Source organism: Salvia hispanica, chromosome 3 (genome assembly GCF_029641045.1).
Source record: "Salvia hispanica isolate PSC_SH4W2 chromosome 3, Shi_PSC_v1, whole genome shotgun sequence".
NCBI classification, from domain to species: Eukaryota; Viridiplantae; Streptophyta; class Magnoliopsida; order Lamiales; family Lamiaceae; genus Salvia; species Salvia hispanica.
Genome location: NC_142694.1, coordinates 15,166,774 through 15,181,743, shown reverse-complemented (window position 1 = coordinate 15,181,743; position 14,970 = coordinate 15,166,774). Strand labels below are relative to the sequence as shown.

The following is a 14,970-nucleotide window of genomic DNA, read 5'->3' as shown; positions in this document are numbered from 1 at the left end:
AAGTTTGGAATTAAAAGACACAAGACCACTCCTTATACCCCTCAGCAAAATGGAGTTGCTGAAAGGATGAACAGAACCCTTTTGGAAAAGTTAGGTGTCTTTTGTCTAAAAGTGGTCTTTCTAAAAATTTTGGGGTGAAGCCCTTCTGACTTCAGCATACTTGGTGAATAGGTCTCCCCCAGTCCCTTTAAAGGGTAAATGTCCTGAGTCTATATTCACTGGGAGGAAAATTACTTTATCCCATTTAAAAGTTTTTGGATGTAGTGTCTTCATTCACTCTAAAACTGATAAACTGAATCCCAGATCCAAGAAAGGGGTATTTCTTGGATATCCAGAAGGTGTTAAGGGTTATAGGATTTGGAATAGAATTGAACCAGGTTTTAGGGTCATAATAAGTAGGTATGTGGTCTTTAATGAGGATGAGTTCCCCTGTCTTAAGCCTGACCCTGATACCTCTCCTATAAGTGCTGACAATGAGCCTCTTAGTGAGGTGGAGCCATCTAATGACGCTCCAAGTGAGGTGGAGCACTTCTGGAATACAAACCCTATAGCCCCTGACCCTGAACCAGAACCTGAGCTTGAGCCTCAGCTTGAGCCTGAACCCCAAAATGTGACTCTTCATGATGACCAAGTTATTGAGCCTGAACATGTTCCTAACCCTGGTCCAGATTTGAAGGATTACCTCCTGTCTAGGGATAGAGTCAGAAGGAATCCTAATCCTCCTGTTAGGTACTTAGGCTTGTTAATTTGGTTAATCTTGCTTTTAATGTTTATGAGTCTGATGGAAATGAGCCCCAATCTTATAAGCAGGCTCAAAAGTCCAAGTTTTGGGACATGTGGTTCAAAGCTATGACAGAAGAAATCCACTCTTTGTATGTTAATAAAACCTGGATTCTTGTGCCTCTGCCCCCTGGTGCCTCTGTGGTTGACTGCAGGTGGCTGTTTAAGTTGAAAGATGAGATTGAGGGGTTGAGGTACAAGACTAGGTTGGTTGCAAAGGGTTTTACACAGCAAGAGGGGGTAGACTATACAGAAATTTTTGCTCCTGTGGTTAAGTTTACTACTGTGAGAGTGATGCTTGCCTTATGTGCTCATTTTAATTGGGAATTAAAGTAAATGGATGTCAAAACTGCTTTTCTTCATGGTGACTTGGATAAACCCATTTACATGAAACAACCAGAGGGTTTTGTGGATCCAAACTTTCCCAATCATGTGTGTTTACTTAAGAAAGCTTTGTATGGTCTTAAACAATCTCCAAGGCAGTGGAATATTAAGTTCAATACTTGCATGTAGAAGTTAGGCTTTGTTAGGAGCTCCTTTGATGCTTGTTTGTATGTGAAAGATCTTGATAAAGTGCCTGTGTTCTTGCTGCTGTATGTGGATGATATGCTTATTATGGTTCCTTGCATGAAGTCTGTTAAACATGTGCAACATGTTCAATCTGCTCTCTGTGATAATTTTGACATGAAAGACCTTGGTGATGCCAAAAAGATTTTGGGGATCAATATCCTAAGGGATAGGAAGTCCTCATCTCTGATTCTTCATCAGGAGCCTTATGTGCAAAAAATTCTTGAAAAGTTTAATATGCTTGGTGCTAAAACTGCTTCTGTTCCTCTAGCTGCTCATTTCTTGCTAAGTAAGGACTTGTGTCCTAAGTCTGAGTCTGATGTGAAAGATATGAAGAATGTCCCTTATTCAAATGCTATAGGTTCTGTTATGTATCTCATGGTTAGTACTAGGCCTGATATTGCCTATGTTGTTTCTTGCTTAAGTATCTACATGTCTAATCCAGGACCTGTGCATTGGGAGGCTCTTAAATGGTTGCTTATGTAATAACCCATGAAATAAAATATAAAAAGAAAAAAAAAAGAAAACATATATATATATATATATAGGGGTGCGTTAAAATGACAACACTCTTAAAATGACACTGTGACACCACGCTAGACTACAATATTATATATGCTAGACTGTAATAGTATAAACGCTAGACTGCAATCTATATATTGCAGTCTAGCGTATTGGATATTGCAGTCGGGAAAAATTGCAGTCTAGTGTATTAGATATTGCAGTCCGTGAAAATTTATCCTTGAGCAATTTTTATGATTGCCACATGGCAGCTTATTATTCGTCCACATGTACAAATGATTGGCTAGGAATGGTGGTATAGTGTTACTTTAAGAGATGTTGTCATTTTAACACAATCCTATATATATATATATATAATTCTGAATTAGTTAAAATGCAATAAATAAATAGACATAATTAGAAGTTGTGAATAGTATATGTTTCCATGTAGTTATTGTTGTGTGGGGTTGAAATTTAGAAAGTAAAATAAAAGAAAAAGGAAAATGAATTGGAATTAAGAGATTATGATCTCTTTTGATACCACTTACGGAAATTTTCCCCAAAACACATCCACCCACCGCCATTCACACACATATACACTCACCGCCATTCACACACATACATACAGACGATAATCTCTCTCCAGCGATTCCTCACGCCTCCGATTCTCATCCAGTTTTTCCCCCTCTTTGAGTCGCCGCTGTCCGGCAGGTTCCGGCGTTGTTATCGCCATTTTCCGGCGAGTCTAGGTTGGACTTGGCTCTAATTTATGTAAGAAAATCTCCTGCACCTCCAATTTACCCAATTTCTTCTCTAAATCTAGAGCTAGGGTTCATAATCAAGTGCTTCCCCAATTTGGAATTTAGGTAAATTAAGTGTAAAGTTGTCATGATTTCTAATTCACTGCATAGAGATAGTTGGGAGATGATACAGATAGAAAGACTTTATAATTAACATTTTTAGCATAATCTATACCTTAACAAAGAAGAAGTTTGTATTTTTGGCATGGGAAAGTTGGGGCAGCTTTTAGACGAGTAGGAATGTGAGGATCTTGCATATTTTTGAATGAAAGATGTTCACAGTTAAAGTTGCTTGTTTGGGACCATGTTTATTATATGTTAAATAAAGATTGCTTGACAAAAATGAGTGATTAAGCTAAATTATTGTAGCCAGTTTATAACATAATTTGTAGCAAGAATTTAAAAGGAGAATTTTATTTATGTTTACATTGTTTTGTGTTGGTGCTAATAAGAAATTTATATATATTGAAAGGTAACACTGCCTCAAGAGCTAATACGGGTATGGAGAAGGAGAAGGAGAAGGTGAAGGAGTAAGGCACTTCCTATATCAAGACTTTTTGTATTTTGAGGTAATATAAATATTCTACTTTAGACTTAAATTGTTGAATATAGTTATGTTTTTACCTACTGAGTATTGAATGTCAGTCAAGAGATGCTATATTTGAGCATGATAGGAGGTTTATCACTTGAGTATGTTGAGTGGTGTTATTGAAAGAAATGATTATGTAAACTTATATATGTTGAGATAAGTTGTGAATGTTAGAAATTATTGAATATGAGTATGGGTAAGAACTAGATGGCATACCAGAAGGTAATGATATGTTAGCATGGCATGAGTGTAGAAGATATGATGTTATGTATGGTGTGATGGGAGGAAATACAATCTAATGTGACCGAAACATTACCATGTGAGGTACGGTGTGATTGGAGAAATTAAAATATGATACACGGTGTGATGGGAGGAATTAAAATATGATACACGGTGTGATGGGAGGAATTAAAATATGATACACGGTGTGATGGGAGGAATTAAAATATGATACACGGTGTGATGGGAGGAATTAAAATATGATATGTGGTGTGATTGGAGAAATTAAAATATGATACACGATGTGATGGGAGGAATTAAAATATGATATGCGGTGTGATTGGAGAAATTAAAATTGATGCATGGTGTCATTGGAAGAATTAGAATATGATGTCCGGTGTGATTGGAGGAATTAGAATATGATGTCCGGTGTGATTGGAGGAATTAGAATATGATGTACGGTGTGATTGAAGGATATATAAATTGATGTATGGTGTGTTGGAAAGATTCTATTAGTCTTATGCCACAATATTCCGCCCACAACGTGTATTCGTACTGAGTATCGACCATAATCCAGAAACAAATAGGAGTATAAATATGTGATAACATACGTGCTGTGATATATATGGTATTGGCTAAGAATTGTATACGTGTGGGCGTTGGATATGATGGAGATATGTATTCCGTGTGCTTTATATTCGATTAATTGGGTATAGGCTGATATTCGGTGTGATGAAATTTGTCATGGACTACACTCTTATCAACTGTATGAGGTCATTTATGATTATGACTGATAGGATATGTATAATTATGATGATGTTGGTATGGATGAAAATACTTATGATAGTTATTATCAACTGCGTAAATTGTATGGTATAGCTTCAGAATTTATGCCTTAATGGTGAGTTACTATTAAATTAGTTGAAGCTCATTCCATATTCTTCTTTTTATCCTGCAAACTAGGTGATCAGGTTAACCCTTTTGCTGTACAGATGCTGAAGTCGGGTCACTAGCGAACGGTTGCGTGTGAGTAACTCCCTAGATATGTTAGCCATGGCATGTACAGGAGTAGAATGCAATTTAGAACAGTTTTACTTCTTTCTACACCTTTGCTAAGTACGTGTGTTTTTGTGAATAGTTGTACGAACTGGGCCTATGTAAATATATATGCATATATTATAGTTTTTCTATTTGTTGAGAAAAAAAAATGGGGTACTAAATTGTGACATCAGTTCGGGGTGTTACAAAATTGGTATCAGAGCCCAGGTTTGGTTGATTCTAGGACTAGATGAGGTCTGATATGTTAGTTACATGCCACATAAAGAGTTTGTTGTGTCTGAGCTAGTGACCTGATGCAGCTGGTATATATATAGGTGTATCATTCTGAAGTGGTGAATCTAAAACTCTAAATATGGCTGAGGATGTAGCTCAAAGTATGATACAAGGTTCTCCAGCTGGAGAACAGCCTATAAACAATGATGATGTCCCAATCCCGGGACATGATATATTACAGACGATGGCGACTGCTTTGCGCCAGATAGCAGGAACAGCGACTCCCACTCAAGATTCGGTAGTTGAAAAATTACATAAGAATAGAGCTGAAGAGTTTAGAGGAAGACGAACTGATGATCCTAACGCAGCTGAGTACTGGGTGCAACAACTTGAGCGAATCTTCACTTTCATACCATATACTCAAGAAGAAAAACTACAGGGTGCTATATCATTACTTAAAGAAGAAGCTTATATATGGTGGTTGAACAGTGGAGAGATGCATGCCGGAGATGATCACCTGGGAATTTTTTGTTAAAGAATTTAGAAAACGATACGTGGGGGCAAAGTTCATGGAAGAACGAAAAAGAGAGTTCCTCCACTTAGTGCAGGGTAGCATGTCCGTTCTCGAGTATGAAAGTGCGTTTCAACGTTTGTCTCGATATGCCCGAGAGATTGTGCCTAATGACGAGGAGATGTGTCGGCGGTTCGAGCGAGGGCTAAATGATAATATCCAGAAATTAGTGATAGGAGCAAGAGAAGATGATTTGACTAAATTGTCTGAGTTAGCACAAAGCATGGAAGCCTTAGATTCTAAAGATGGAACTGAGAAAGATAACAAGAGCATGGGTAAGCGGCATGCAGAATCATCCTACTCCGGATCACATTTTTCAAGCAAGAAGTTCAGAGATTTCAGGAGAGGTGGGTACTCAGCACCGGCACATTTCCGAGGAAGAAACTTGAACCCAGAATCTGAATTCAAACAGAGAGCACCGACCCCTTCGGTGGCTAGTTCGGGAGGGTTCGATAGCCCACCCATGTGTGAACATTGTGGGAAACATCATCCTGGAGTGTGCAGAAGGTTAGCAAGATTATGCTTTCGATGTGGCTCAAGCTATCACTATGCTAAAGATTGTCCGAGACAAACGAATGCTCCAACGCCTACATATGCGAGATCTGAGTCAGTTAACTACCGAGGGCGTGGGTCAGGAAGAGGTTTTGGAGCTGGTAGGAGTCAGAGGGAAACGTCTGGTTCTACATCAAGAGTTGAGCCGCGAGCACCAGGACGTACCTATGCAATACGAGGCCCAAGAGGAGCATGATGCGTCGGACGTGATATTGGGTACATTTACACTTTTTAATATACCTGTTACTGCTTTAATTGATCCTGGTTCAACGCATTCATATATATGTGACAATATTATAAAAGAATTCAATGTGCCTCTTGAAAAGACTTCGTATGATATAGAGGTGTCAAGTCCCTTAGGAAAAAGTTTTTAGTGAATCAAATATATAGAGAATGTCCTCTGATTGTCCAAGGGTCTTTATTTTCGGCGGATTTGATGGAGTTACCTTTTCACGAGTTCGATATAATACTTGGAATGGATTGGCTATGCGTACATCGTGCAGTAGTGGATTGTTCAAAAAAAAGACTGACACTTTATACCCCAAACAATAATGAAATCTTGGTGGTCGGAAAAAGGAAAACAATAATGAAATCTTGGTAGTTGGAAAAAGGTCAAATTACCTTAGTAATGTGATTTCAGCCACAACAGCTAGCAAGTTGATTTGGAAAGGTTGTGAGGCCTACCTGGCTTATATATGGGATACATGTACCGCTGACCCAAAGCTACCAGAAATACCAATAGCATGTGATTATCCTGATGTATTCCTCGAAGAATTACCTAGGTTGCCTCAAAATAGAGAAGTTGAGTTCGCCATCGAAGTCGCACCTGGAACAAACCCTATTCCATGGCACCGTATAGAATGGCTCCAGCCGAACTGAAAGAGTTGAAAGCCCAGCTTCAGGTTTTACTTGATCGAGACTTCGTTCGGCCTAGTATATCACCATGGGGAGCACCTGTCCTGTTTGTAAAAAAAGAAGGATGGATCAATGAGATTATGCGTTGATTACAGGCAATTGAACAAAGTGACAATCAAAAACAAATACCCATTGCCAAGAATTGATGACTTGTTTGATCAACTAAAGGGGGCAAGCGTATTTTCGAAGATTGATTTGAGGTCAGGGTATTATCAACTGAAGGTTAAAGACTCGGATGTTCCCAAGACAGCTTTCAGAACCCGTTACGGACACTATGAGTTCAAGGTCATGCCGTTTGGGCTAACAAATGCCCCCGCCGCTTTTATGGACTTGATGAATCGAGTATTTCAATTATATCTTGACAAATTCGTGATAGTTTTTATCGATGATATATTGGTGTATTCCAAAACTAAGAGTGATCATGAACAACATTTGAGAATAGTTTTGCAGACACTTAGAGATAAGCAATTATATGCCAAGTTAAGTAAATGTGAATTTTGGTTGTCGGAGGTTACATTTCTTGGTCATGTAGTATCGGCAGCATGAATTCGGGTGGATCCAAAGAAGATTGAAGCAATAGTGTTGTGGAATCCTCCGAAGAATGTTACTGAAGTTCATAGTTTTCTTGGCTTAGCTGGATATTATCGGCGATTTGTGAATGGATTCTCGATAATTGCTAAACCCATTACTGCTTTACTTCAGAAAAATGTTCCTTTTCGTTGGGACGCCAAATGTCAAGTGAGTTTTGAAAAGCTGAAAGCGATTCTCACTGAGGCGCCTGTGTTGATTCCACCTGAATCAGGCAAAGTCTATACAATTTTCAGCGATGCATCACATAATGGTTTAGGTTGTGTCTTAATGCAAGAGGGTAAAGTAGTAGCTTATGCCTCAAGACAACTCAAAATTCATGAAAAGAACTATCCCACACATGATTTGGAGTTGGCAGCTATAGTGTTCGCCTTGAAAATATGGAGATATTATTTGTACGGCGAGAGATGTTATATATATACAGATCATAAAAGTTTAAAATATTTACTCACACAGAAAGAGTTGAATTTGAGGCAGAGAAGATGGATAGAACTCATCAAGGATTACGACTGTGTAATTGACTACCACCCTGGTAAGGCAAATGTCGTGGCCGATGCATTAAGTAGAAAGTCACTTGTCGCTTTAAGGGCTATGAATGCACATTTGGAAGCGTTGAATGACGGTAGTTTGATGGCGGAAGTTAGAGTGAAGCCCACCATGATTCAACGAGTACAAACATCTCAAAGGACTGATGAGAAGTTGAAAGCTAAATTGGAACAAATCAACAAGGGAGACGCACCTGAATTCGAACAAAGTCCTAATGGATGTATATATTTTAGAAAGAGGTTGTGTGTACCCGATGACAACGAGCTGAAAAATGATATTCTTCGGGAAGCGCATAATAGTTTGTATTCGATGCACCTAGGGAGTACAAAAATGTACCATGATTTAAAGGAATTTTATTGGTGGCCCGGAATGAAAAGAGATATTACAGAAATTGTGGCGAAGTGCCTGACATGTCAACAGGTCAAGGCTGAACATCAAGTTCCATCTGGTCTATTGCAACAAATATCAATACCGGAGTGGAAATGGGATAAAATCGCCATGGACTTTGTGTCAGGATTGCCTATGTCACCCTGGAAAAAGGACTCTATATGGGTAATTGTTGATCGGTTGACGAAATCAGCTCACTTTCTTCCTGTAAGAACTGATTACTCCATGGAGAAACTAGCTAAATTGTACCTTAATGAAATTATAAGACTGCCTAGAGTACCTACTTCTATAATTTCTGACAGGGACCCACGGTTCACATCAAGATTTTGGGAAAAATTTCAGGAAGCCTTGGGCTCCAGATTAAATTTTAGCACAGCTTTCCATCCACAAACAGATGGCCAATCAGAGAGAGTAATACAGATTCTTGAAGACATGTTGCGGAGTTGTATCATAGACTTTGACGGTAGTTGGGAGAAATACCTACCATTAGTTGAGTTTGCGTATAATAATAGCTATCAGTGGCACCTTATGAGGCCTTATATGGCCGAAAATGTCGAACGCCATTATATTGGACTGAGCTCAGTGAAAAGAAGATTGTTGGACCAGAATTGGTACAGGAGACCGAAGATAAAGTTCGAGTAATACGGAGTAGGTTGAAAGAAGCATCGGATAGGCAAAATCTTATGCAGATTTGAAACGAAAAGATATTGAATTCAGTGTTGGTGATAAAGTCTTTTTGAAGGTTTCACCCTGGAAGAAAGTGCTTCGTTTTGGGAAGAAGGGCAAGCTGAGCCCTAGATTTATCGGTCCATATGAGATACTTGAACGTGTAGGTCCAGTAGCTTATAGACTCGCCTTACCATCAGAACTGGAAAAGATCCATAATGTGTTCCATGTGTCGATGCTGAGAAGATATCGATCAGATCCCTCTCATATAATTCAAACAGAGTCAATTGAGGTACAACCAGATTTGACATATGATGAGGAACCAGTTCAGATATTGGCTAGAGAGATAAAAGAACTAAGAAATAAAAAGATTCCACTAGTCAAAGTATTGTGGAGGAGCCACCAAATCGAAGAGGCTACGTGGGAACCAGAGGATGTTATGAGAGAGCAATACCCGTATCTATTTAAATCAGGTATAAATTTCGGGGACGAAATTTTTTTAGAGGAGGTGAATTGTAATAACCCATGAAATAAAATATAAAAAGAAAATATATATATATATATATATATATATATATATATATATATATAATTCTGAATTAGTTAAAATGCAATAAATAAATAGACATAATTAGAAGTTGTGAATATTATATGTTTCCATGTAGTAAAAAGTAATGGAATTAATGTTAGTGGATCATGGGGTCCACTTTAAGTTGTTAATTGTAGTGGTATAAGTGGTAAATAAATTGATGTATAGGGGTGTAAAGATTTCCTAAAATAGAAAGTTTGAACGTTTATATTTTTAAATAAAGGACTAAGATGGAAAGACTTGCTATTTTTAAAAAACGGAGGGAGTGTATATATATGTGGACTCATAATCTACTAACTTATTCAACTCACTTTTATTTATATTTCTTAAAATACGTGTCCACACTAAATGTGGCACTTAACGTTGGACGGAAGTAGTATGATGAAAAGTAAGTTAAAAAATTATTACAGAATGAATTCTGTTTTTATATACGTATTAATTTTATAGTAATAAAATGTAAGTTGAAATGAATTTGTAAAATATGAGGTCTATTATCAAACATGGTAAAAAAGTAAAATGTGGCAAATTTTGTGATACGGACGAAAATAGAAAAAAATGACAAAATTTAAGTGACAGATAAAGTGTTTGATTTCTAACTTTTGTAAATAAAACAATACTCTCTCGTTCGGATAAAAATATGTGTATTCGAATTTACACGTAAATTACGCAATTGCATATCCGTTGCAATGTTGCACAATGTATAGAAATCCGGTCCTGGTATATTTTAATATACAAATGGGTTAGTGGGCAACGAAGCAATAATGGCTTCACAATCGTCGTTATTGAACCGGGACCATATTCTGTACTTTTTAAACAATATTTAGAGCCAAAATTTGATATAAATATATACGAAATACAAGTAAATACTGCCACTGCAGTGGCGGATGGAGGTGGGGTCGAGCGGGGTCGGCCGACCCCACCGCCGTCCCCGGAGAATAGCCAGAAAAATCCTCTTATCGGTTCCCGACCCCACGGTGTTTGGAATTCTGCCCTTGATTTCGTGAATCTGTGTCCAGAATTCTTCCATTGACTCTGTAACTCTGTGATATGCGAATGAGAGTAGTATAATTGGGGAAGAAGATACAGTTGGGCTTGGGCCTTGTGCTCTACTTTATAGTAGTAGTATAATTAGACTTCCGTTAAAAATTAAGGGAAGTGGAGTATCATCAAAAAGAGAGAAAATAAATAGTATGAACTTCCATGAAATTTCGAAGATGAACTGAACTTGGATCTAAACCTACCATTCAACTATGCGTAATATTTGTCCTTGTTATTGTGTTGGTCATACTCTTGTCAGAATGAATTATTATTGGCAAAAATATATATAAAGGTAATAAAATTTTGTATTTCAATCGGTTCTTCTACACTTTATTAGGTTTTTGTATTAATATATTTAGTTTTATTTAGAGGGAATATTTATTTTGATACACCAACTTTTGTTAAAGTATCAATTTTAGTAGGTCTCACATTCCACTAACTCACTTCACTCACATTTTATTATAAAACCAATATAAAAAAGTGGGTCTCACATTCCACTAACTTTTTCAACCTATTTTTCTTTACATTTTTTAAAACTCGTGCCCGGTCAAACTATGAGTGCTAATGGGAGACGGAGGGAGTATTATTTAAGTTACTTTTTCTCGTTTAGACCTGATTAAGATCGAAAGAGTTTGATTGCATGTAAGACCTTACTTTCCTACAAACTCCGCTAATGCCACTAGCTGCTTGTGAAACTTCATTTTATAAAGGGGCATTGATCTTCAAAACCATTCACTTTTGGCAATTTTGATATATACCACAAACTTAAAGAGTAGAGAGGTAGTACGTGAGACCAAGGTCTCGGGTTCGAATCCTTCGCCGTATGGCTTTAAAAATATACTCCCTCCATCCGTGAAATGTCGTCCAATTTTACCATTTTGGTTCGTCCATTAAAATTCGTCCACTTTGCTTTTTTCCTATTTTTGATGAATGGTCCCCACTATTCACTAACTCTTTACACTCATATTCTATTACTCCCTCCGTCCGCGATTAGGAGTCCCAGTCAATTTTGCGCACCCGTTTTATTAAAATTATAAAAAATAGTTAAAGTGGAGAAATGGTAAAGTAAGAGAGAGAATAATGTTGACAAGAGTCTTCTCAACATTATTCTCTTTTTTACATTACCATTTGTCCATTTTAACTATTTTTTATTATTTTTATAAAATAGGTGCGCAAAAGTGACCGGGACTCCTAATCGCGGACGGAGGGAGTATAAAACTAGGGGAGTGTTATATTGCTAATTGAATGCTTAATTGCTAACTACAACTCAATAATAGCCATTAGATATTCAAATTAAAGGTCTAGATCATTAAGAGCATCCACAATGGTCGGCTAGCGACCGGCTAGCCGATTCATCGCGCTAGCCGAACCATTGCAATCGGAGAGGACGAAATCGGCGAGCGGATCGGCGTGGGCTGGCCGATCGCTCATTGCTGGCCGAAGCGTTGGCCGATCGGCTAGCCGCCATTGTGGCTGCCCGATCGGCCAGCGGCGATTTTTGATGTTTTTTTTTTAAAACCTATATAAACGCGATTTTCGTTTCATTTTCATATGCACCACTTATTTTAACGAGTTTTCTCTCTCTCTAACTTTCTGTACAAGAGCATCATCGAGCGATGGATCACAACAACGAGTCCAGTTCAATGACGAGTGGATCTCAGACTCCCACGGTACCTGTGGGATCTGGATGGGGGCAGATGGGCCCGGGGTTTAACATCCCTTGGAATCAGATGATGGGGATGATGGCTGGTGCGCCGGGGGGAGGGGGGGCGATGGGGGGGAACCAGGGGGGTATGCCGGGGGGTATGCCGTGGGGGATGCCGGGCGGCGGGCAGGGGAGCGGCGGGCAGTCAGCGCCCAGGTGGGGGGGTATGCCCCAGGTGCAGCAGCAGATGATGCTGCAGCAGATGATGCTGCAGCAGATGATGGGGATGATGTGGCAGGGCGGGATGCAGGGGGGGATGCAGCACGGTATGCATCCCGGGATGCAGGGGGGGTGCAGGGGTCACCGGGAGGGGACACGGTATATCGGCCCTCGCTTGATTTTTTGACAGCTTTGTCTCACACGTCGACCCCGGTGGAGACGCAGTTCTCTGGCGATGACCTTCTGTCATTGCATGATATGGGGATCGATCTCGGGGAAGATGATACTCCCGTTCCAGCGACGCGGGCCGCGCCGAAGAAGAAGACGAGGGGGAAGGGGAAGGGCAAGGCGGTCGGCGAGTCATCGCAGCCCGCTGCCACTGGCCAGAGGAAGTGGACGGAGGATGAGTACGCCGGGGTGGCCAAGGGGTGGTTGGAGGTGTGCGACGATCCGCTGGTTGCGAACAACCAGCGGGTCGTCAACATGTGGGCGAAGATCAGAGCTGCCTATAGGAGGCACTGCTCGCACGGGAAGGACTTCAGCAACGAGGAGGTCCGGAAGGGGTGGGAGCGCACCAGGGCCGCGGTGGGCCGTTTTGCGAATTTGTACGCCAACGCCCTCCGTCAGCTCAGAAGTGGGCAGAATGAGGACGACGCCCGCAGGATAGCCGCGAGTCAGTTCCCCTTGGAGGGGAAGTATAAGGAGTTCACCTTCTGGGAGTGCTTCTTGTTGTTGAAGGACTCCGAGAAGTTCCGGGCGGGGTGCGACGCTGGGTGGCCGAAGAAGCAGCGACTGAACTATAGCGGCGACTACAGCGGCAGCAGCGGCGGATCCCACGACCTCCCCCCGGATGCTGAGGAGTTTCCATCCCCTCCTTCATTTACTGGTCGCCCCCGTCCGGTTGGATAGAAGCGGGCGCAGCGGGCTGCGAGGGGCGGATCCCCCCTATCGCCCAGCGAGGTCCAGTCCTCCGCCCTCCCACCCGCCCCACTCGAGTACACTCTCCATTCGAGTAACCAAACGCGGGCTCAGATGTACAAGGTCTTCCAAGAGTGGAAGAACGCCACTGACCCCACGGAGAAGATGTTTATTCACGAGATGCTCGAGAGCATGCGTGTTGATTTGGAGATCGCGAGGGCACGGCTAGGGGGTTCCGACATGGGCTCAGATACCACGGGTGGCGGCGGCGGCGGCGGCGATGGCGAGGACGACGGCGACGGCGATGAGGAGTAGAGAGTGGCGGGGCTCGTGTGTTGAAGCCCTTTTTTAAAAAAAAAAAATCATGTACTTTTTTTTAAAAATCTTTGTACTTTTTTTTTAATGGAATGGATTATTTTTCCCGTATATGTGTCGTAAATTTAATTCCGTATTTTAATCGTAATTTTAATTCCGTAAATGTAGTATATTTTGAATTATTTTTATTGCGGCTGGCCTATGGCTGGCCTAAATCTGATGTGGCAGGTGGTTTTTTTAGTGTTGCTGACGTGGCAGGGGTGAGAATGGCTGGCCTATGGCTGGCCTAAGCACCATTGCGGATGCTCTAACCACAAAATGTCAATACGATCAACAAAAAACGTCAATAATGCTATAGGATTAATTCCAATAAAAATCAATAGGGGTATTAATGTCAAGTTAGTTATAACTAACTTTTAAAAGAAATCCCAAAACTTTAAATTCATATAACATATATCAAATTAAAGATAATTTTATAAGGATTCCAACGATATACTACATGCATATGTTCCGACGTCAAAATTTGAAAAAAAAAATCTAGAATTTTCGTATTTTTCGTACACAGGCTAATGTCAATACAGCTAAGATAATATGTCAATATAAAACATATACAATGTCAATCCTAAATTTGTGTTTACATTCTCAAAGCATTGTGTTGATATTTTCGAAACACTATATTGACATTTTCATCCAAAACCCTAATTTGGCGTTTTTTTTTTAATTTTTTTCGATTTAATTAATAAAAACAAAAATTACACGTGGCAAACTGTAGACCACACGTTTTTTAAAATCATGTGGCCTTAAATTAGTTGTAGTTAACAATTAAATGGTGAGTTAGCAATTGATCACTCTCCTATAAAACTATTATATAAATATGAGACCCTTATCTTATTAACTTTTCTACATATTTCTTAAAACCCGTGCAAAGCCAAACTTGGACAATATTTTATGGACGGAGGGAGTACATATATATTCATTTACCAATTATAAAAATAAAATAAAAAACTTAAGAAATCATAAAGTTTGAATATGTGCAATTTTTTTCAACCTAAGTATAATTTTTTGGCAAATTTTAATCCTATATGGCTAGCCATATAGCCTATAATATAGTCTGAACTATAAATGAAATCATATCATTTAAACGCCCTAATCTTGAATTCGATAGTTGAATAATATTATACCTATTAGAATAAGATATCCCCCCGCGATCTTATGAGTTTGAAGACTTGACCTTCCAGGAACCTGACATTAATCATCATTAAAGTTTGTGATTTTCCACTTTTAGATAAAATA

General features: G+C 39.6%; 1 long non-coding RNA gene across 1 annotated transcript; it reads left to right on the top strand.

The window, feature by feature from the left end:
• The first annotated feature begins 2,432 nt into the window (after positions 1-2,432).
• On the top strand, positions 2,433-4,646 carry LOC125217072 (uncharacterized). The gene is made up of 3 exons (XR_016136380.1): positions 2,433-2,619; positions 3,121-3,217; positions 4,420-4,646. It is a non-coding gene; the product is annotated as an uncharacterized LOC125217072 (long non-coding RNA).
• Positions 4,647-14,970: the final 10,324 nt, after the last annotated feature.